Raw genomic sequence first — 23,654 nt, 5'->3', positions numbered from 1 at the left:
GTGCCACCAAGAATGGTAGACAATGATATAAGATATAAAATAAACAAAGCTAATCTAGTTTAGAGTGCTAGGGCATCTCTTCTAATTAAGAAATGTTTAAGGCAAAACCTGAAGCAGAGGGGACGTCCAGAGAGGGGAAATAGCATGAGCAAATTCCCTGTAGTGGAAGAGAGTTCTTGGACCAATTAAGTTGCTGAAACCAATCTAGTGTTCCTGGAGACCACAGAGTGAGGGAGAAAGTGGTACAAAATGAGACAGAATAGGTAGACAAAGCCAGTTCTTTTGGTCTTAAACACAAACATTTTGGACTCTGTACAAGATATATGGGAAAAGATAGGAGGGTTTTAAGTAGGGATGCAATGTGATTTTGCCTTTAAAACATCACTCTCCCTGAGAAATACTGTAGGTAGCTGTGAGGAAACCAGATCAGAGGCTGGTTAGAATGATAGATGAATGATGATAGGGACTTTATCAGGCAGGGTTATTACAGTTAAAATGGAAGTAAGTGGATAGATTTTTGATAGATCTACAAAAAAGATAGATCTACAAAAATTATGATTACTTTGGATCTTAGTGTTGAAAAAGTATGAGTTTTCAAAGGTCATTCCATACTCTCAGACTTCAGCCGATGTAGATAACATACACCAAGCCATATCACTTCCCCTTTGGAGAAGGGGGAATAAAGATTTCAACTTGAAATAATGAGTTGTGTTGCCCATCAAACACCCAAGGAAAATGTTGAGTAGCATTTGGATACATGGGTCTAAGTCTTCATAGAGATGTTTGGGATATATAATGTTATATATATTATTTTATATATATATATATATATATATTATATATATTATTAGGAAAGGAGCTATTATGCATATGGTATTTTAAATTATGAAAGTGGATTGAATTGTCAAGGTGGAAAGTGTAAAAAGAAAAGAAAGCAGAAAAGGAGAGAAGAGGGGGGAAAAGAAATGGGAAAATGCCCCAGACAGAGTGCTGAGAATATTCAACATCTAATGCTCACATCCAAGAGGAAGAAAAATCAAGAAAACTGATAAGTGATCAGAGAAGCAGCAGAGGTTGGTGCGGGTGCAGGTGGAAAGAACACTTAGTGTTAAGAAGTCAAGATAAGATGGTACTTTTAGAAATAGAACATGATCGACTGACTATATGGAAAGCTGCTGAAAAGTCAAATAATGTGAGGACTTAAAGTAGCTCTAATGTAATTGACACAGGAGTCATTGGAGAACTAAGCAGAAGTGGTTTTCATTGACCAAAGGCGTGTGGACTAAGACATTAATAGGAGATAAGAAATGGAGTCTGGTACTTTTCTAGTTGTTTGGATATAAGTGGATGAGGAAAAAATGGACAGTAGCTGAAAGAAAGGAGAAAATCCAGGATTGTTGTGTGTTTTGTTTTTTTTTTTAAATGACGGAAGAATGTATTTAAATGTTGATGTAAGGACAATAAAGAAGTAGATGATGAAGGATGAGTGGGGGTTAAGGGAGAGGGAAGGAGGAGAGCATGGAGAGGGAGGAGGGAGAGAAGAAGGAAATGGAGGAGGTGGAGAGGAGGAGAAGAAAGAGAAAATAATGATAATGATGATGATAATGATGATAGGACTAATTGGTAAGAAATGTTCTCAAGAAAGTAGAAAAGAATAAGCCCATAACACAAGCAGACTTTAGCTGGAGGAGGGACAAATCCTTTAACATTTAACAGAAAGGAAGAAGAAAAAATATAATAAAGATATAGGAAAATTTATAAATTTGGAAACAAGAAGCTGAAGTGATCTCCCTCTGATGGCTTCCATTTTTTTTTCCCCTGCAAAATAGACGTTTTATCTGCTGAAATTGCTAGAAGTGAAGCAAGAGATCAGAAATTTGAAGGGAATGGAGAAGGCTTAAAATAGTAGTTTTAGAAAGCAGGAAAGATAGCTAACTAGAGAAACACAGGAATACTGCCAGCTCCTGTTGAGACAGTTAAAACAGGCAGTCATGAATCATAGAACAACTTCTCTGCTTCATTGTGCCATTGTATTTAAGTGAATTTAATGAGCAAAGAGCCAGAACCCCAGAGAGAAGGCTGTATGCACTCAACTGTGAATACTTGGCTGGACAAAAGGGCTAGGAAATAGAGTTTCGAAATGCTTGCAGCCACAGACTACAGAACATATGGTAGATGGACAAGAAGTGAAGAGGAGGCTGATGGGTAAAGAGAAAAGAGATGGGACAATTAACTGGATGCCATATAATTCTGAGTGGCAGAAGAAATTTAATGTAAATAATTTGGAAGCCTTATCTCCAAACAAAGGAGGTTGTGGTCGGGGGATTACAAAATTAGAGCTTTTTTAAGTGAAGTAATTCTGAGTACTGTAAATGCCCAGTATGTGGCCAAAGCAAGGGTTGGTGGCAGTGAAGGTGATAAGAATGTTTCTGGTTGTGAGAAGAATCTTCTGTCTCTACCCTTGCCTTGGTCTCTCCTATCTTTAAATAAAAGTTAAACAAAATTTAAAGAACTTATTTTGAAGTGATGCCAAATCATTATGCCCAATATGACCATTTGCCTAGGGTCAGCCCTGACTGAGGTGGAGGGGACAGTAAACTACCTGCTAGGAGTACTGACAGTTGCTCACAGAATACTTTCTGAAGGAGGTGATGCCTGAGCCAAGTCTTACATGTTAAGTACTAGTAAGCAAAATAAAAGAGAGGTACAAGCAAAAGTTTCAATTAAAAAAAAAAAAAAGAAAGAAAAAGAAAAAGCACCGAAGAAATATTTATATTTTTAATTTTTTTAAAATTTTATTTATTTATTTTAGAGAGAGAAAGCACGAGAGGAAGGAAGAGACAGAGGGAAAGGGAGAAGCAGGATCTCTGCTGAGCAGGGAACCTGATGTGAGACTTGATCTCAAGATCCCAGGATCACTATCTGAGCTGAAGACAGATGCCTGACTGACTGAGCCACATAGGCGCTCCATGTTTAAATCAATTTATTCATAAATTGTTTGTTTCATTCGAGGAAACCTCTGCACTATCCACTTTGAAAACACAAAGATATTTCAGAAAAGTTCTCAAATGAGTAATATTGAATATAAATCCTCACTGCTATATCTGAACTGATATTTGTTAGATTGCAAGGTTAAGGATAGGAACCAAGGCTCTCTTGAATATTTTATTGACTTGATACCTACAATAATAATTTGGTATATAGTAGGTATTCATTACATAATTGTTGAATAAATGAATGAATAAATTCAATGACTAGTTTAAGTCCCAGTATAAATTATATTTCAGTATAAATTATATTTCAGAGTACTTGTGAATAAATTATGACATTTTGAACTAATAGAGAAATATATGAATTTATTCCTTCAAGTAATGGTCATACAGTCTTTGAGCAGCTCCAATTCCAGAAAATTTGCTGCATTTTAAAGATACTTGGTTTTTGGACAGTTCCACATGTTAGAAAGATCTTCCTGATACCATGTCAAAATTTCCTGACTTTAATTACCACCTAAATTCTCCTGTCTCACCTCTGAATTCTAATTCCTCTAATTCCTCCTTGACAAGGCACAGTTCAAACATGTCAAGGTAGCATATCACTTATCATCTTTCCTTCTGCCCTCACCTAGCTTCTACACCAGGCTTCTTTTCCCCAGGCTAGGTACAGGAATTTCTTTTTTCTTTACCCATCACTCTTTGTTAGCTGTTACTCACAGATTAACTACTACTTTAGTCTCAGAAAAGCCTAACACAGAAAGATTAGTTCTCCTCATTATAAACTCCTGTATCACCTTAATTTTTTTTCCTCATGGCACTTTTTGATTTTATGTCTTACCTGCTAAACACAAAGTACATTAAGAGAATTTGGCCCATGAGAGGGAAAGACAATCAAAATCACTATAAAGAGATTAAATTTAATGAGACAGATAATTATTAAATGAGTAAACAATATAAAATTAGAAACAGCATAAATCTTAAAAAAAAAAAAAAAAAAGCACTGCATAGAGAATAATATGGGAACAATGGAAAAGCCAAGGTCAGGAAGGGCCTTTCTTGTATTTAAGGTGAAACTCAGAGGAGTAGAATTTAGTTAGGTGAAAATTTGGGTACAGAATATTCCAGAAAGAACATCAGCGTGGAAAAGGTCTCTGAAGCTTAGCATGCTAATACACATAGAGTAGACTTAGTGAGAAGATAACTGGGTGGGGGGCAGGGTGGAATTCACTGAATAGAGTGAGTGTGCTATATTGTTTGATGGAAGTGTAATGTTAGGAAAACACAGAGATCTTGAAATTTTACTGGTGCAACAAAATTTGACTGATTTCATGTCTACAAAATAGGAATACTATTTATAATCAATATAAAAATATTAAAATACAATTAATTGGATTTTTGCTTCCAGCCAAAATGGTGAAACAGGGAGCAGTTAGTCTTTCTTCTGAATCAACTAAAAAACCAGACAAAATATATGAAACAATGGCTTTCAAGACATTGGACATGAGATGATGAAGCATAATGAACTCTAGAAATAGGAAGCAAAATCAGTTGAGTCCTACATTGCCATTGGTTATTCTTTTCCAAGAGTTTCTAGGTTGAGGTGTGGGGAATGGAGACACAGGTAGAGCCCAGTGGCCTCCCTGAATTGACAGGATGGAGCTGAGTGACTGGGAGACCAAGGAATTTCACATAGAAGAGAAAATACACAAAAAGAGAATTACAGAGATCTTCAGAGGACTCCCTTCAGTAGTTATCAATATGTGTATGTGAAAAAACTACATGAAAATGGATAAAGAGGGGCACCTGGGTGGCTCAGTGGGTTAAAGCCTCTGTCTTCGGTTCAGGTCATGATCCCAGGGTCCTGGGATCGAGCCCCACATCGGGCTCTCTGCTCAGCGGGGAGCTTGCTTCCTCCTCTCTCTCTGCCTGCCTCTCTGCCTACTTTGATTTCTGTCTGTCAAATAAATAAATAAAATCTTTAAAAAAAAAAAAAAAAGAAAAAAGAAAATGCTATCCAAAAGTTAAGAGGGAATAACACAATGTGGGCAAACAGGGCCAGGAATAGTGCCTCTTTTCACCATTCAGCCTGGAAAATATGCAATTCACAGGATATTAAGACATGTACTCAGGAGGATCTTATGTCTATTGTGGAGAAAAATTAGCCTTAAAGTCAATGCTGTCTTGGTCCACAAAATGAAACTTAAAATCAATATGCAAAGGAATCACTCTATTTATGTAACTTAACAGTGACCCAGAAGAAATTGTCAAGAATATTTAAGGAATACAGAACTATCTGACACCAAATAAGGTTAAATACAATGTCTAATATCAAACATAAAATACCCAGGCTTGCAAGTCGATGTCATGTAAATGCATCTTTCATAAATAAAGATGAAATAAATATGCCATATGAAAATATAAATCTATGCAAAAAAATCAACAATCACTGCAAATATGAACTATGATGGGTAAGTATATAAGATTTTTTCATATTATTTATATCTTAAAAGATAAATAGACAATTAGAACAAAAATATCAAAAATGCAATGTGGAATTTATAATATATGTAGAAGTGAAATATATGACAAAGTAGCTGAAGGTTGGAGATGGGGAGAGAAAGAACTATCCATTGTAGGATTCTTATACAATATGTTAGTGGTATAAAATCTCTTGAATGGAGATTATGAAAAGTGGGAGATACATATTGTAAACCCTAGGTAACCACTAAAATAACAAAACAAGGAATTATACTTAACAGATGAACAAAGGAGATAAAAATAAGCCATTAAAAATGCTCCATGTATCCAAAAAATGCACAAAAGGGTTAAAAATTGGACAAAGAAGGGATGGGACAGATACAAAACAAAATTAATCACATCAAATTAAGATGATCTAACTATACCAATTAATAATCTGAAATTATCTGACTGCATAAAATAATCCTTCCCCAAAAAGCAAGAACTAACCATACAAACTACTTAAAAACAAACATGCTTTATTTATTTATTTATTTAGTTAGTTAGTTAGTTATATCTCGAGATTTATTTATTTATTTTTAGAGGGAGAGAGCATGAGCACGAGTATGGGGAGGAACAGAGGGTGAGGGAGGGGAAAGAATCTCAAGCAGACTCTGCTCTGAGTGTGGGGCTCACCATGGGCTTGATCTCACAACCCTGAGATAATGACCTTGAGGTCCTGACCTGAGCCAAAACCGAGAGTCAGACTCTAAACTGACTGAGCCACCCAGGCACCCCTTTTTATGTACTTTAAAACTTCATTATGAGGAGTAAAATGTATAGGATTTTTCTGTCCTCTTGATGAAGTAACCTCTTTATCATTATTAAATGACCTCTTTTATCCATGTAACACAAAGTCTGTGCATAGTTAAAAATAAATACATTGACCACCATAAAAAATTAGGGCAGAAAAAATATAATCTCAATAATAAGTGTCAATCAGTAGTGATAATCTCAATATCAAATGCAGAAAAAACATTTAACAAAATCATACTTATGTACCTGATAAAAACTGAAGAAAACTAGGAATTAAAAGTAACTTCCTCAACTGGATAAAGAACATACTACAGAAATCTTACAACAGACCTCATACTTGATGGTAAAAGCCTGCTTTCATCCCAAGATCAGGAATAAGAAATTGGCATCCTCTCTCAACATTGCAACTCAATATTACAGTGATTCAAGAGACTCTAGCCAGTACAATAAGGAGGAAAATAAATTGGCCAGATTGGAAAGGAAGAAACAAAATAATCTTAATTCACAGAGGACACGTTCACCTGAGAAAATCCAATGGAATCTATAGGGAAAAAACTTCCACAATTAATAAAGAAGTAAGGCAAAGTTGCAGGAGGAAAGATCAAGGAATAAATCAATTGTATTATTTTGCATTAGCAACAGACAATATCAGAAATTGAAATCAGAATCTACAATGACATCAATAAAGTAAAAAATAAAATACTTAGTGATAAATCTGTCTAAATGCACTCATTAAAAACTACAAAACATATATGAGGAAAAGTATAACTCTGATTAAAGAAATGTAATAGCTAAATAAATGGAGAGATATTGTGAGTTCACAGGTGGGAAGACTCAATATTGTCAAAAAGCCAGTTCTTCCCAAACTGGTCTATAGACTCAATACAATCCCAGTCAAAATCCCAGTAAGTTATTTTGTGGATGTCTCCAAACTGCTTCTAAAGTTTATTTGGAGAGACAAAAGATCCAAAATAGCTGACATGGTATTAAAGGACAAGAACCAAGTTGGAGGACTAATCCTATCTGGCTTCAAGGCTTACAATAAAGCTACAGTAATTAGAACAGTGTAGTATCAGTGAAAGAATAGACATCTAGATCAATGAAACAAAATGGAGAACCCAGAAACAGACCCATGTATTATAGTCAAATCTTTGACAAAGGAGCAAAGACAACAAAATAGAATGAAGATAGTCTTTTCAACAAACAGTGCTGGAACAACTGTACTCCACATGCAAACAAGTGAATCTAAACACAGACCTTATACCCTTCACAAAAATTAATTCAAAATGGATCACAAGACTTAAAAGCAAAACACAAACTATAAAAATCTTAGAAGAAAACCTAGATGATCTTATGTATTATAAATACAACACCAAAGGCATAATTGATGAAAGAAATACTGACGAAGTTCATTAAAATTTAAAACTGCTGATCTGCAAAAAACAGTAACAAGAGAATGAGAAGACAAATCTTTCACAGGGAGAAAATAGTTGTAGAAGACACTTCTGATAAAGGATCATTACCCAAAATATGCAAAGAACTCTTAGAACACATCAAGAAAACAAACAACTTAAACAAAACATGCCCAAAACCTTTAACTGTCACCTCACCAAAGAAGATACATAGATGATAAAGAAGCATATGAACAAAAACTCCACATCATATGTCATTAAGAAAAAGCAAATTAAAATGAGATATCATTACATACCTATTAGAATGGCCAAATGCAGAACACTGACAACACCAAATGTTGGTGAAGATGTGGAGCAACAGAAACTCTCATTCATTGCTAGTGAGAATGCAAAATGGTGCAGCTACTTTGGAAGACAGGTGAGTTCTTATAAAATTAAACATAATCTTACCATACAATCCATCAATTAAGAAGGAAGGAAGGAAGGGAGGAAGGAAGGAAGGATGAGGAAGGGAAATTTCCATCTATATTTTCCACCATTTTGCAAATATTAATTCAAAATATATTAGAGACCTAAATTAAAATCTACAGTTACAACTCCTGGAAGTAAATATAGGAAAAAAGACTGTATAACCTTGGCTAGGCAAAAATTTTTAAAATATGACACTAATGGGGTGCCTGGGTGGCTCAGTGGGTTAAGCCGCTGCCTTCGGCTCAGGTCATGATCTCAGGGTCCTGGGATCGAGCCCCGCATCGGGCTCTCTGCTCAGCAGGGAGCCTGCTTCCTCCTCTCTCTCTGCCTGCCTCTCTGCCTGCTTGTGCTCTCTCTCTGTCAAATAAATAAATAAAAAATCTTTAAAAAAAAATGACACTAAAAGCATGATCTATAAAAGGAAAAAGTGATAAATTAGAGTCCATCAAGATAAAAATAAATCTGGTCTTCAAAAGACACTGTTAAGAGAATGAAATAAGCCACAGACTTGGAGAAAATTTATCTGAAGAGGACTTGTATCTGAAATATATAAAAGATGTTCAAAACTTAATGATAAGGAACAAAATATTTCAATGAAAAATACAGAGATGCTTAACCAAAGAATTTATATGGTTAGCAAATAAGCATAGGAAAACATATTAAACACTATTAGTCATTAAGAAAAAGTAAATTAGGGGGGAGGAGTCAAGATGGCGGAGAAGTAGCAGGCTGAGACTACTTCAGGTAGCGGGAGATCAGCTAGATAGCTTATCTAAAGATTACAAACACCTACAAATCCAATGGGAGATCGAAGAGAAGAAGAACAGCAACTCTAAAAATAGAAAATCAACCACTTTCTGCAAGGTAGGACTGGCAGAGAAGTGAATCCAAAGTGATGGGAAGATAGACCACGGGGGGAGGGGCCGGCTCCCGGCGAGCGGCGGAGCAATGGAGCACAAAATCGGGACTTTTAAAAGTCTGTTCCGCTGAGGGACATCGCTCCAGAGGCTTAACCAGGGTGAAGCCCAGGCAGGGTCAGCGTGGCCTCAGGTCCCGCAGGGTCACAGAAGGATCGGGGGTGGCTGAGTGTTGCAGAGCTCACAGGTATTAGAACTGGGAAGTCGGCTACAGAGACAGAGCCGAGGAGTGAGCTCTAAGCTCAGGGTTACCTTGAACCGGTCACAGGCTCGGTCAGCTCGGAGCGCGGCCAGAGGCCAGGGTGGCGGGAGTCATTGGGCGCTGTTCTCTGGGGGCGCACTGAGGAGTGGGGCCCCGGGCTCTCGGCTCCTCCGGGCCGGAGACCGGGAGGCCGCCATCTTCAATCCTGTCCTCCGGAACTCTACAGAAAGTGCTCAGGGAACAAAAGCTCCCAAAAGCAAACCCGAGCGGATTACTCAGCCCAGCCCTGGGTAAGGGCGGTGTAATTCCGCCTGAGGCAAAGACGCTTGAGAATCACTACAACAGGCCCCTCCCCCAGAAGATCAGCAAGAAACCCAGCCAGGACCAAGTTTATCTACCAAGGAGTGTAGTTTCAATACCAAGGAGAGCGGCAGAATTCCAGAGGAGGAGAAAGCAAAGCACGGAACTCATGGCTTTCTCCCAATGATTCTTTAGCCTTGCAGTTAATTTAATTTTTTTTTCTTTTCTTTTTCAATTTTTTTTCTTCTTCTGCTAAATTTTTTTAACTTTTACCCTTTTTCTTTTTTAACATTTTTTAACCAGTTTATCTAATATATATATATATATATATTTTTTCCTTTTTATACTTTTTCTTTGTTGGTTTTCTTTTTTTAATTTTTTTTTCTTTCTTTCTGAACCTCTTTTTATCCCCTTTCTCCCCCGCCACGACTTAGGATCTCTTCTGATTTGGCTAAAGCATATTTTCCTGGGGTTGTTGCCACCCTTTTAGTATTTTACTTGCTCCTTCATATACTCTTATCTGGACAAAATGACAAGGCAGAAAAATTCACCACAGAAAAAAGAACAAGAGGCAGTACCAAAGGCTAGAGACCTAATCAATACAGACATTGGTAATATGTCAGATCCAGAGTTCAGAATGACGATTCTCAAGGTTCTAGCTGGGCTCGAAAAAGGCATGGAAGATATTAGAGAAACCCTCTCGGGAGATATAAAAGCCCTTTCTGGAGAAATAAAAGAACTAAAATCTAACCAAGTTGAAATAAAAAAAGCTATTAATGAGGTGCAAACAAAAATGGAGGCACTGACTGCTGGATAAATGAGGCAGAAGAAAGAATTAGCGATATAGAAGACCAAATGACAGAGAATAAAGAAGCTGAGCAAAAGAGGGACAAACAGCTACTGGATCACGAGGGGAGAATTCGAGAGATAAGTGACACCATAAGATGAAACAACATTAGAATAATTGGGATTCCAGAAGAAGAGGAAACAGAGAGGGGAGCAGAAGGTATATTGGAGAGAATTTCCCCAATATGGCAAAGGGAGCAAGCATCAAAATCCAGGAGGTTCAGAGAACCCCCCTCAAGATCAATAAGAATAGGTCCACACCCGTCACCTAATAGTAAAATTGACAAGTCTTAGTGACAAAGAGAAGATCCTGAAAGCAGCCTGGGAAAAGAAGTCTGTAACGTACCATGGTAAAAATATTAGATTGGCAGCAGACTTATCCACAGAGACCTGGCAGGCCAGAAAGAGCTGGCATGATATATTCAGAGTACTAAATGAGAAAAACATGCAGCCAAGAATACTATATCCAGCTAGGCTATCATTGAAAATAGAAGGAGAGATTAAAAGCTTCCAGGACAAACAAAAACTGAAAGAATTTGCAAACACCAAACCAGCTCTACAGGAAATATTGAAAGGGGTCCTCTAAGCAAAGAGAGACCCTAAAAGAAGTAGATCAGAAAGAAACAGAGACAATATACAATAACAGTCACCATACAGGCAATACAATGGCACTAAATTCATATCTCTCAATACTTACCCTGAATGTTAATGGGCTAAATGCCCCAATCAAAAGACACAGGCTATCAGAATGGATAAAAAAACAAAACCCATCTATATGTTGCCTACAAGAAACTCATCTTAAACCTGAAGACACCTCCAGATTTAAAGTGAGGGGGTGGAAAAGAATTTACCATGCTAATGGACATCAGAAGAAAGCAGGAGTGGCAATCCTTATATCAGATCAATTAGATTTTAAGCCAAAGACTACAATAAGAGATGAGGAAGGACACTATATCATACTCAAAGGAACTATCCAACAAGAAGATCTAACAATTTTAAATATCTATGCCCCTAACGTGGGAGCAGCCAACTATATAAACCAATTAATAACAAAATCAAAGAAACATATCGACAATAATACAATAATAGTAGGGGACTTTAACACTCCCCTCACTGAAATGGACAGATCATCCAAGCAAAAGATCAACAAGGAAATCAAGGCCTTAAATGACACACTAGACCAGATGGACATCACAGATATATTCAGAACTTTTAATCCCAAAGCAACAGAATACACATTCTTCTCTAGTGCACATGGAACATTCTCCAGAATAGATCACATTCTTGGTCCTAAATCAGGTCTCAACCGTTATCAAAAGATTGGAATCATTCCCTGCATATTTTCAGACCACAATGCTCTGAAGCAAGAACTCAATCACATGAGGAAATTTGGAAAGAACCCAAATACATGGAGACTAAACAGCATCCTTCTAAAGAATGAATGGGTCAACCAGGAAATTAAAGAAGAATTGAAAAAATTCATGGAAACGAATGATAATGAAAACACAACAGTTGAAAATCTGTGGGACACAACAAAGGCAGTCCTGAGAGGAAAATATATAGCGGTACAAGCCTTTCCCAAGAAACAAGAAAGGTCTCAGGTACACAACCTAACCCTACACCTAAAGGATCTGGAGAAAGAACAAGAAAGAAACCCTAAACCCAGCAGGAGAAGAGAAATCATAAAGATCAGAGCAGAAATCAATGAAATAGAAACCAAAAAAACAATAGAACAAATCAACGAAACTAGGAGCTGGTTCTTTGAAAGAATTAATAAGATTGATAAACCCCTGGCCAGACTTATCAAAAAGAAAAGAGAGAGGACCCAAATAAATAAAATCATGAATGAAAGAGGAGAGATCACAACGAACACCAAAGAAATACAGAGAATTATAAGAACATACTATGAGCAACTCTACACCAACAAATTTGACAATCTGGAAGAAATGGATGCATTCCTAGAGACATATAAACTACCACAACTGAACCAGGAAGAAATAGAAAGCCTCAACAGACCCATAAGCAGTAAGGAGATTGAAACAGTCATCAAAAATCTCCAAACATACAAAAGCCTAGGGCCAGATGGCTTCCCGGGGGATTTCTACCAAACATTTAAAGAAGAACGAATTCCTATTCTCCTGAAACTGTTCCAAAAAATAGAAATGGAAGGAAAACTTCCAAACTCACTTTATGAGGCCAGCATCACCTTGATCCCAAAACCAGACAAGGATCTCATCAAAAAAGAGAACTACAGACCAATATCCTTGATGAACACAGATGCAAAAATACTCGCCAAAATACTAGCCAATGGGATTCAACAGTATATTAAAAGGATTATTCACCACGACCAAGTGGGATTTATTCCAGGGCTGCAAGGCTGGCTCAACATCCGCAAATCATCCAATGTGATACAACACATTAATAAAAGAAAGAACAAGAACCATATGATACTCTCCATAGATGCTGAAAAAGCATTTGACAAAGTACAGCATCCCTTCCTGATCAAAACTCTTCAAAGTGTAGGGATAGACGGCACATACCTCAATATTATCAAAGCCATCTATGAAAAACCCACCGCAAATACCATTATCAATGGAGAAAAACTGAAAGCTTTTCCGCTAAGGTCAGGAACACGGCAGGGATGTCCGTTATCACCACTGCTATTCAACATAGTACTAGAAGTCCTAGCCTCAGCAATCAGACAACAAAAGGAAATTAAAGGCATCCAGATCGGCAAAGAAGAAGTCAAACTATCACTCTTCGCAGATGATATGTTATACTATATGTGGAAAACCCAAAAGACTCCACTCCAAAACTGCTAGAACTTGTACAAGAATTCAGTAAAGTGTCAGGATATAAAATCAATGCACAGAAATCAGTTGCATTTCTCTACACCAACAACAAGACAGAAGAAAGAGAAATTAAGGAGTCAATCCCATTTACAATTGCACCCAAACTATAAGATACCTAGGAATAAACCTAACCAAAGAGACTAAGAATCTATACTCAGAAAACTATAAAGTACTCATGAAAGAAATTGAGGAAGACACAAAGAAATGGAAAAATGATCCATGCTCCTGGATTGGAAGAATAAATATTGTGAAAATGTCTATGCTACCTAAAGCAGTCTACACCTTTAATGCGATTCCTATCAAAGTATCATCCATTTTTTTCAAAGAAATGGAACAAATAATCCTAAAATTTATATGGAACCAGAAAAGACCTCGAATAGCCAAAGCAATATTGAAAAAGAAAGCCAAAGTTGGTGGCATCACAATTCCGGACTTCAAGCTCTATTACAAAGCTGTCATCATCAAGACAGCATGGTACTGGCACAAAAACAGACACATAGATCAATGGAACAGAATAGAGAGCCCAGAAATAGACCCTCAAGTCTATGGTCAACTCATCTTCAACAAAGCAGGAAAGAATGTCCAATGGAAAAAAGACAGCCTCTTCAATAAATGGTGTTGGGAAAATTGGACAGCCACATGCAGAAAAATGAAACTGGATCATTTCCTTACACCACACACGAAAATAGACTCAAAATGGATGAAGGATCTCAATGTGAGAAAGGAATCCATCAAAATCCTTGAGGAGAACACAGGCAGCAACCTCTTCGACCTCAGCCGCAGCAACATCTTCCTAGGAACATCGCCAAAGGCAAGGGAAGCAAGGGCAAAAATGAACTTTTGGGATTTTATCAAGATCAAAAGCTTTTGCACAGCAAAGGAAACAGTTAACAAAACCAAAAGACAACTGACAGAATGGGAGAAGATATTTGCAAATGACATATCAGATAAAGGGGTAGTGTCCAAAATCTATAAAGAACTTAGCAAACTCAACACCCAAAGAACAAATAATCCAATCAAGAAATGGGCAGAGGACATGAACAGACATTTCTGCAAAGAAGACATCCAGATGGCCAACAGACACATGAAAAAGTGCTCCACATCACTCGGCATCAGGGAAATACAAATCAAAACCACAATGAGATATCACCTCACACCAGTCAGAATGGCTAAAATTAACAAGTCAGGAAATGACAGATGCTGGCGAGGATGCGGAGAAAGGGGAACCCTCCTACACTGTTGGTGGGAATGCAAGCTGGTGCAACCACTCTGGAAAACAGCATGGAGGTTCCTCAAAATGTTGAAAATAGAACTACCCTATGACCCAGCAATTGCACTGCTGGGTATTTACCCTAAAGATACAAACGTAGTGATCCGAAGGGGCACGTGCACCCCAATGTTTATAGCAGCAATGTCTACAATAGCCAAACTATGGAAAGAACCTAGATGTCCATCAACAGACGAATGGATAAAGAAGATGTGGTATATATACACAATGGAATACTATGCAGCCATCAAAAGAAATGAAATCTTGCCATTTGCGATGACGTGGATGGAACCAGAGGGTATCATGCTTAGTGAAATAAGTCAATCGGAGAAAGACAACTATCATATGATCTCCCTGATATGAGGGAGAGGAGATGCAACATGGGGGGTTAAGGGGGTAGGAGAAGAGTAAGTGAAACAAGATGGAATTGGGAGGGAGACAAACCATAAGTGACTCTTAATCTCACAGAACAAACTGAGGGTTGATGGGGGGTGGGGGTTTGGGAGGGGGGTGGGATTATGGACATTGGTAACGGTATGTGCTATGGTGAGTTCTGTGAAGTGTGTAAACCTGGCGATTCACAGACCTGTACCCCTGGGGATAAAAATATATGTTTATAAAAAATAAAATTTAAAAATAAAATTTAAAAAAAAAGAAAAAAAAAGAATATATACACCCAGGAAGATCAAATAAACATTTTTTTTTTTAAATGGCAGAATGCAGTAAATATTGGTTTACTAATTAACCTTCTTAAAACCGTCAGGATCCTTTAGACATAACAATCTTAATACCACCCAGTGATAGGGGCCACCGATCCAAACCATTATTTAGAACAAATTGAGGCTCCGGAAGTGACTTACCCAATGTCCCACACTTAGTAGGTCTGTGTGGATGTGATGTGTCCTATAAATGAATGCTAACCCTTTAAAAAGTGCTGCTCTCTGTCTGCCCTGTGGGCAGACCGCCCAGATCACAAATGTACTCATTGTTGAGAGCTTACCAGTACACCTGATGGTAACAGTAATCATCATCATCTCTGACCCATTTTTAGTTTAGTCTAAGATGTCTCATGTTGAGAAAACAGAGGCAGTTATATTTTGGAAAAAAACAAAACAAAACAAAACAAAAACAAAAAACAAACCCAATCTTACCATGTTTGTAATATGCTCAGGACTGTGCCAGGTTCTAATCATTGAAATAAGACACAGTCATTTGACAAATGACATAGATTCCCATACTCTCAGAATTGACCAGAGATTGCCCATGTGAGACATTTCTTTGGAAAGAATGATGAGGGTGAAGTCACAGAGATAGTTCCTGAAACTAACATCAACAGTCTACCAGATACTATACCAGGCCTATTAAAGATGTTGTATTATATAATACCCCCAATATTCTCTAAGACAGCAATTAGAAACCCCATTTTACGGACTGAAAAACTGAAGCTATGCCTGGTTAAGCCACTTACCAAATTCACAAAGCAACAAAGTAACAGAGTTACTATTTAAACCCAGGGTTGAAGGATGGCATAGGATTTCCACTGTTCTACACAACCTCCCAGACAGAAAGATTCAGCAAAGGGGAAATACTAAGTGTTTTCACCTTATTCGGGAAGTATAATTCAGATCCAAATTCAGGTCATGTCACTGAGGACTTTCTGAAAATATGTCTTATACTGCTTTTACTTTTTGAAAATCATGAGTGCCATGTTTCTGTTCCTCAAGAAAAGAAATAGAATCAGAAACAATAAGTAGAATAGATTTATAAGAAATAAATCACTCTGGAAAAAAAAAAAAAGAAATAAATCACTCTGAGCAAATCTAATTACTTTCTTTCTTCCAACAGAATTACATAGCCAAAAGATAATGGAAGTACAAAAGACACAATATATCTTGATTACTAATATAACAGATAGTGTCTCTTAGACATTAACTCGCACAATTAATTGAAAATCGTCTCAATCTGGAATAAAAATTGACTTCATAGAAACAAAAGGGCAATCTCATAGACTGTCAGGGACCATTCTGCACTGCCTGCCTTGCCCTGCCCCAGTGGCCATTCGTCATGGTACTTGTAGGGGCAGCAATTGTCTGGAATGACAAAGCAGACAAATGCTTCTGTCTACTGCTGGCTCTGCCTAGCTAGGAGACCCAACTTGCATTAGATGAAAATAAAAATGGGGAGCCATGGAGAAGTATGCACCATGCAAATGAATAGCAACTGTAAAACAAATGCATAATGATTCAGGAAATGAAGTGCGCAAACCACCAGAAGGAGCCATCAGAACCTCCAGAATGTTGTAGTTGAATTTAAACTGAGGAAACAATGTATCAGTCAGAGTCAGCCTTGAAAACGTACAGAGAGGAGCCACCGGGACAGGAAGTGAACCATGACGGATTTAGCAAGTTCAGTCACCTGCCTAAGGGCACATCTGTCATTGAGGGTTTGGAGGGAGAGCTAAAGCACTAATGTGTCTGTATCTCTTAATTTTAACCACCTGAACTTCAAGGTCACTCCATGTAAAGATGGACACCATCAACTCACACTTCTCTACATCCTTGAAGCCGGGCACTTGAGGTTTCACAAGTCAATGAGATGACCTGGAGGGTGGTTAGTAGTAGAAAGAGGCACAACCTCCTGTAATGAAGATAGGTGGAGCCCACAGAGCGGTAAATAAAGAGACAGACCCCAGCTTTCCTCCTAGGAAGTGGATTCTTTTGAAGAAGTTAGATCTTGGTTTAGTGAGAAGGCATGGAAGGGGCACTGTGCTACGCACCTGTTGGGCCTTTGGCCAGGACAGAGATGGCCAGGTTTGCCAAAGTGATCACACCCTCAGACTTAGCCCAGGAGGTATCCTCATTCAGATTTTACACAGAGTGACAATTTGGGCCTCTTGTTAGGATGAAAACAAATTCCTTATGACTCATGCAGAGCAAAATCTATGTTTGCTATTTAGAGATTAAAAACTGTCCCAGGCCATATTCTTGTTGCCTAAAATGAAGATAGGCAAACTCACTCTAGGCCAAAAGAGGAAGCCCTCAAAATGTTTTTCCATATTCTGGAGATCACATTTTGCCTCACTGAGTGTGATAGAGTGAGACTACTACAGCTCCAGATCCATGCTTTTCCAAAATTATGCCAATGGGAAAGTGCCCCAAAGTGACAATATTTCTTACGCAGGAACACGAAAGATTATTTTAGCAATTACTAGCAAGCCATGTACTTTTGTACTAATCAGGTGTCATTTTATACTTGACTGTAATGTTGATGCATTAGAGCAGACAGCAGTGGTTTAAGAAAAATTCAGACAAAATGAAATAGACAAGAACTTTTCTATAAACCTAAAATGTTTGATAACTTTTTCTGAACAGGCATCATTTTTCCATCTTAGCAGTAAGGTGCATCTAGCTTACATGTTCCTTATGCATATTACTTGAGAAATCCTGGCTTGGATCCAGGAAATGCTGAATTTGTGAAAATTCGACTCCAGGATTTTGTCCATGCCCAAAACATATCTAAAAGTGATCACCTCCCTTTGGGTTTGTAGCCCACTCTCTTTAATATCTAAGATGAAGTCTCTCCTAATTTTAACACAATCCTGCTACTGCTACTTCAGCGGTTCCAGATAAACATTTTTAGACTATTTGACATTTTTTTCTAGAAATAATTATTTGTGTTATGTTAGTTTGCAGCAAGGCTGATATTTTCTTTCGGGGTTCCTATAGCTTTTTAATGCACAATATTGGGGAAGATTTTCCTGGTATAAATTTCACAAGTTAAGACGAGTCCTTTTTGGGCTATCTAGTTACAAACAGATACTCTGATGACAAAGATAGGATCCTGTTTACAAACACCTGTGTATCAGAAGACAGCCTAAGTGTTCTTTCAAATAATGCTGAATTTGGCCAACTTCTGAAACTGGAGTAGAACCTTCTGAAAAATTGATTCTTTGGAGTGCAGTTCAGGATTTAGAGCCACTTAGACTATTTTCCGGGTTACATGTTCTCCAAGGCTTGCACTTATCTGGGCAAAGTAAAGATTTCTAAAGAGAACTCATCAGATTTTTCATTCTGTCCATTATACTCCAGACTTTTTTTCAAACAGAGCCTACTCCTCCTAAGGTCATCACAATTTACTGAACTTACGAACATGTTAAAGGAACACCTTCTAACCAGGATTACTGTCTTCTCTGTCTGGAGATTGTAAATATAATTAGTAGGTGTTTGTACAGCTAAGCTTGATCCTGAGTTCAATAGAGCATTTTTTTTTTTCAATAGAGCACTTTTTAAGAAATGTTTTACTTGATATAAGAGTTCCTTAAATATGTCATTGTTCCCTCTTGTTTAAACTGATATGTTCATCTTCATCTCAGGTTAAACACCCTGTGATCAGTTAATTCTTCCCTAACTTGCCATTTGCTTCCAAATTGTCCTGGATTGGGGCATCTGGGTGGCTCAGTGGGTTAAAGCCTTTGTTTTCAGCTCAGGTCATGATCTCAGGGTCCTAGGATTGAGCCCCGAATCGGGCTCTCTGCTCAGTGGGGAGCCTGCTTCCCCTCCCCACCTCTCTGTGTGACTCTCTGCCTACTTGTGATCTCTGTCTGTCAAATAAATAAATAAAATCTTTAAAAAAAGATTGTCCTGGATTCCTTCCCATTCATCAGACTTGCAGTTACTGGTTTGTATATAAGCCCCATACACTACCACTCTGGATAATAAGCAAATGTCAGTGTACGATTCTGTCCTTTAATGCAGGACCAGTGTCTAGCAGAGTGCTTGGAACATACTCGGCATTGAAAATATGTTGAATAAGTGAATTATTTAATTGAAATCTTTGGAGGAACATTTGTGAAACTCTTTAAAACTCTTTGTTCTAATATTACTACACTCATAGAAAGAATTCCAACAGAATTGTGTCTTGACTCACTGGGTCCCATGAAAACCTTGACTTTAAATCTCACTGAAAAGCAAACATAAAACAAAAATTCAAAACAATGAGAAGCTCTCTAGCCAGTGACACTTTGTAATGACATGCCACAGACATGAAGAGATCTGTTTATAATACAATTTTTCAAGCATGAGCCAAGTAATTTTTGCAATGCAGTCAGTTTAATAAAAAAAAAAAGTTAGCCTGCAAAGAAATGTGGATATATATTTTTTTAGACATCAAAAAATCTCTGTTTAGGGAAACTATCCTCCTGCTGATCTGTAAACTTATTTATGTATAGGTTTAAGCACAAATGAGAAGAATTTAAATAAATTCTAAATAATAACAAATAAATTCTGCTCTAAATATATTTAGACCTTCCCAACCTGGACAAATTATTAATTAGAGAAAACAGAGGAAACCAGCAGATGAATTTGTTAAGTAATTGCCAACTGTCCTTAAAGAATCTTGGAGAATGAAAAATATGCCAAAAGATTAGAGAAGGGGAAAAGTATGGTCTTCACATGCATAAAGAGTATATTCTGTGAATTATCAATCTGTGCATTTAGTAGAGATGCAAGATAAAATTCTAGGGGATATTATTAAATAATAGTTTTAAGTACTTGGAAAATAAAGGAGAATGGGCAAAAAAAATCGTGTTCAGGTTTTGGATTATTACATATAAATGTGCCAATAGATTTAAGAATATGAAGTATAAATTTTGTCCAAATAAGGGCTATCTTTGGAGAAAATGATGCTCAAATTGCTTTATAAGAGAATTTTTTAACCTTTGGGGCATGGATTAGCTTCACAAAGTTCAAAGTTCATAAACTTCCTGAAATTGTGAGCAAATATTTCAACTATGTCTAAGTACCTTTTATTAGGAAGAGAGCTCATAGCTTCCTTATCTCAGCTTCTAACTCGGAAAAGTTAAGAACTGCTTCAGTAATGTCTAAGAATCCTAATGGCAAGTAATACTACTTAGGTGATATTGATTATTCACAGGTCACGTGGATCTCAGAAACTATAATGTTCAGAGTGTTATTTCAAGAGAACCTAAAAACCTTACAGTATTCCCTGCAATGAGTTCAAATGACTGACTCCAAAACATAGGATGGCATTTTAGTGATATATAAGGTATATGTGGTACCACATATTTATCATCGATAAAGATACCAGACAGGGCATGTCTCATTATCCAAAAAGCTGAAGGCTTTATAAATCCCCCAACATAAAGATTCATATTAGTGGTATTCAAACTTGGCTGTAAAGTTTCAGTATGACTGATTTCATTAAGAAATTCATTGGTCAGGGCACCTGGGTAGCTCAGATGGTTAAGCCTTCGGCTCAAGGTCCTGGGGTCCTGGGGTCTTGGGATTGAGTCCCAAATTGGGCTCTCTGGGGGGGTGGGGAGCAGGGCTACTTCTCCCTCTGCCTCTGTCTCTCTCTGTCTGTCTCTCATAAATAAATAAATAAAATCTTAAAAAAGAAATTCATTAATCAGGGTGCCTGCGTAGCCAGTAGGCTGAATGCCTGACTCTTGATTTTGGCTCAGGTCACTATCTCAGGGTCAGGAGATTGAGCTTCCCATTAGGCTCTTTGCTCAGCAGGGAGTCTGCTTCTCTCTCTCTCTCCCTCTTCCTTTGCCCCTCCCCCACATGTACTCTCTCTCTCTCTCTCTCTCTCCCCTAAAATAAATAAATAAATCTAAAAAAAAAAAAAAAAGGAAATTCATTACTGACCGCATATAGGGAATATACAATGTCTTCTTGGGAAGAATATCACTGCCAGGGCTTCTGGGTGGCTAAATTGGTTAAGCATGTGCCTTTGGCTCAGGTTATGATCCCAGGGTCCTGTGATTGAGCCCCACGTCTGGCTCCCTCCTCAGCAGGAAGTCTGCTTCTCACTCTCTCTCTGCCTCTCCCCCACCTCCTTCTTGTGTTCTCTCTCTCAAATGAATAAAATTTTTTAAAAGATTTTATTTATTTATTTGAGAGAGAGAGAGAGAGAGAATGAGAGAGAAAGAGAGCATGAGAGGGAAGAGGTCAGAGGGAGAAGTAGACTCCCTGCCAAGCCGGGAGCCCGATGTGGGACTCGATCCCAGGACTCCAGGATCATGACCTGAGCTGAAGGTAGTTGCTTAACCAACTGAGCCACCGAGGCGCCCCATCAAATTAATAAAATTTTTTAAAAAAGAGTATCACTGTGAAATTATGCTGAAGGCTTCAATACCTCAATTACATATTCTCTGAAGAATACTGGGTTTATGATGGCAGGTAGGAAAATTCCATATTTTCAGTCATTAAAGAAATTCATTATAAGTCAGAACCTCTGATTTTTTTACTGAGATATAGTTGACATGTAACATTATATTAGCTTCAGATGTACAAGGTAAAGATTCAATATTTGTGTATATGGCATTGCAGTAAATCTAGTTAACATCCATCGCTGTACATAAAATGTCTGATTAAAGATTTAATTTTTGCAATTACTTCGACATTAGTTAAAAATAAATTGTCCTTTTTACTAGAGGGGAGGTGGATGGGAGGATGGATTAAACTGGTGATGGGGGACGCCTGGGTGGCTCGGTGGGTTAAAGCCTCTGCCTTCAGCTCAGGTCATGATCCTAGGATTCTGGGATCGAGCCCCACATCAGGTTCTCTGCTCAGCAGGGAGCCTGCTTCCTCCTCTTTCTCTCTGCCTGCCTCTCTGCCTACTTGCGATCTCTGTCTGTCGAATAAATAAATAAAATCTTTAAAAAAAAATAACTAAACAGGTGATGAGCACTAAGGAGTGCAGTTGTTGTGATGAACCCTGGATATTGTATGGAAGTGTTAATCACTACTATATTGCACATCTGAATCTAATAATACATTGTATGTTAACTAGCCGTAATTTAAATAAATTCAAACAAACTTAAAAACAAAACAAAACAAAAAACAAAGAAGCATACTAAATAAATAAATAAATAACATTGTCCCGAAATAAAAATTGACATTCTTAGGGTGAAAAATACAAATTATAAGTCCCTCCTATTCGACATAAATAAGGCACTGTTGAAATTCGAATTTATTTAATCATCAAAACAAATCTATGATGGATATACTGTTACTCTCATTTTACAAGGAGAGAACAAGTCTAGTGTGAGTAACTAATCCACCCAAGAACACTGAATAAACCATGATAGAAATCCATATCCCTGTCAACTCTTCAACTTTTTTCCTGCTACTGATGACTTCTTAAACACTAAATTTATTGGGATATAATTTATGTTCAATAAACTGCATCCATTCTAATAATATGATTTAGTGAGTTCTGATAAATGTATACACCCCTCCAACAATCACCACAATTAGGATTCCAAGGTAATAGTTGTAGGATATTTATAGCACCTTCGTAAGTTTCCTCCCATCTCTTTGTAGTCAATCCTCTGTCTATTCTAGGAAATCATTAAATTTTTCTTTGCCCTTTTCAAATTTTACATCTTTATTGAATATGATTCACACACTATAAAATTCAGCTGTTACAGGTGTTCAGTTCAATGTCTTTAGCATGTTCAGAGTTGTGCCACTAATACCACATTCTAACTTTAGGACATTTGCATCACTTCAAAAAGAAACCCCTTATGCATTAGCAGTTACTGCCCATCTCCACTCTTTCCCCCTGGCATTCCCATCCCCAGCCCTCAATAAACACTAGTTTACTTTTTGCCCAGTCAGCACATTTCAGCTAAGCGGAATTGTATGATATATGTTTTTTTTGGGGGGGGGATAGTCTTCTTTCACTCAGCCTAATAAAAACTCATCCCCCCAATACTCCACTTCTAATTGTCAAATATTCCACTGCGCAGAGGTACCACATCTTATTGACCCATTCATTATTTGTCGGACATCGGAGTTGTTTCCACTTTTTTACTTTTATGGATAATAATGCTGCTGTAAACATTCATGCATACATTTTTGTGTAGACATGTTCTAGTTTCTCTTCACCTATACACCTGGAGTGGGACCTCCAGTTTCCTGTCCCCCACATAAGGAGTTTGGAAGCCATCACTTCCATCCACACAACAAGGAAAAAGCTGAACAAAATGAAAACCAACAATTCTTCTTGGCTGCATCACAGAACTGAGGTCACAGGGCAGAACACAGCCTCCACAGTTGGAGAGACAGGCAGGCAGATACAGAGAATCACAATT

Source organism: Lutra lutra, chromosome 10, assembly GCF_902655055.1.
Source record: "Lutra lutra chromosome 10, mLutLut1.2, whole genome shotgun sequence".
NCBI classification, from domain to species: Eukaryota; Metazoa; Chordata; class Mammalia; order Carnivora; family Mustelidae; genus Lutra; species Lutra lutra.
This window is presented reverse-complemented; position numbering follows the sequence as displayed.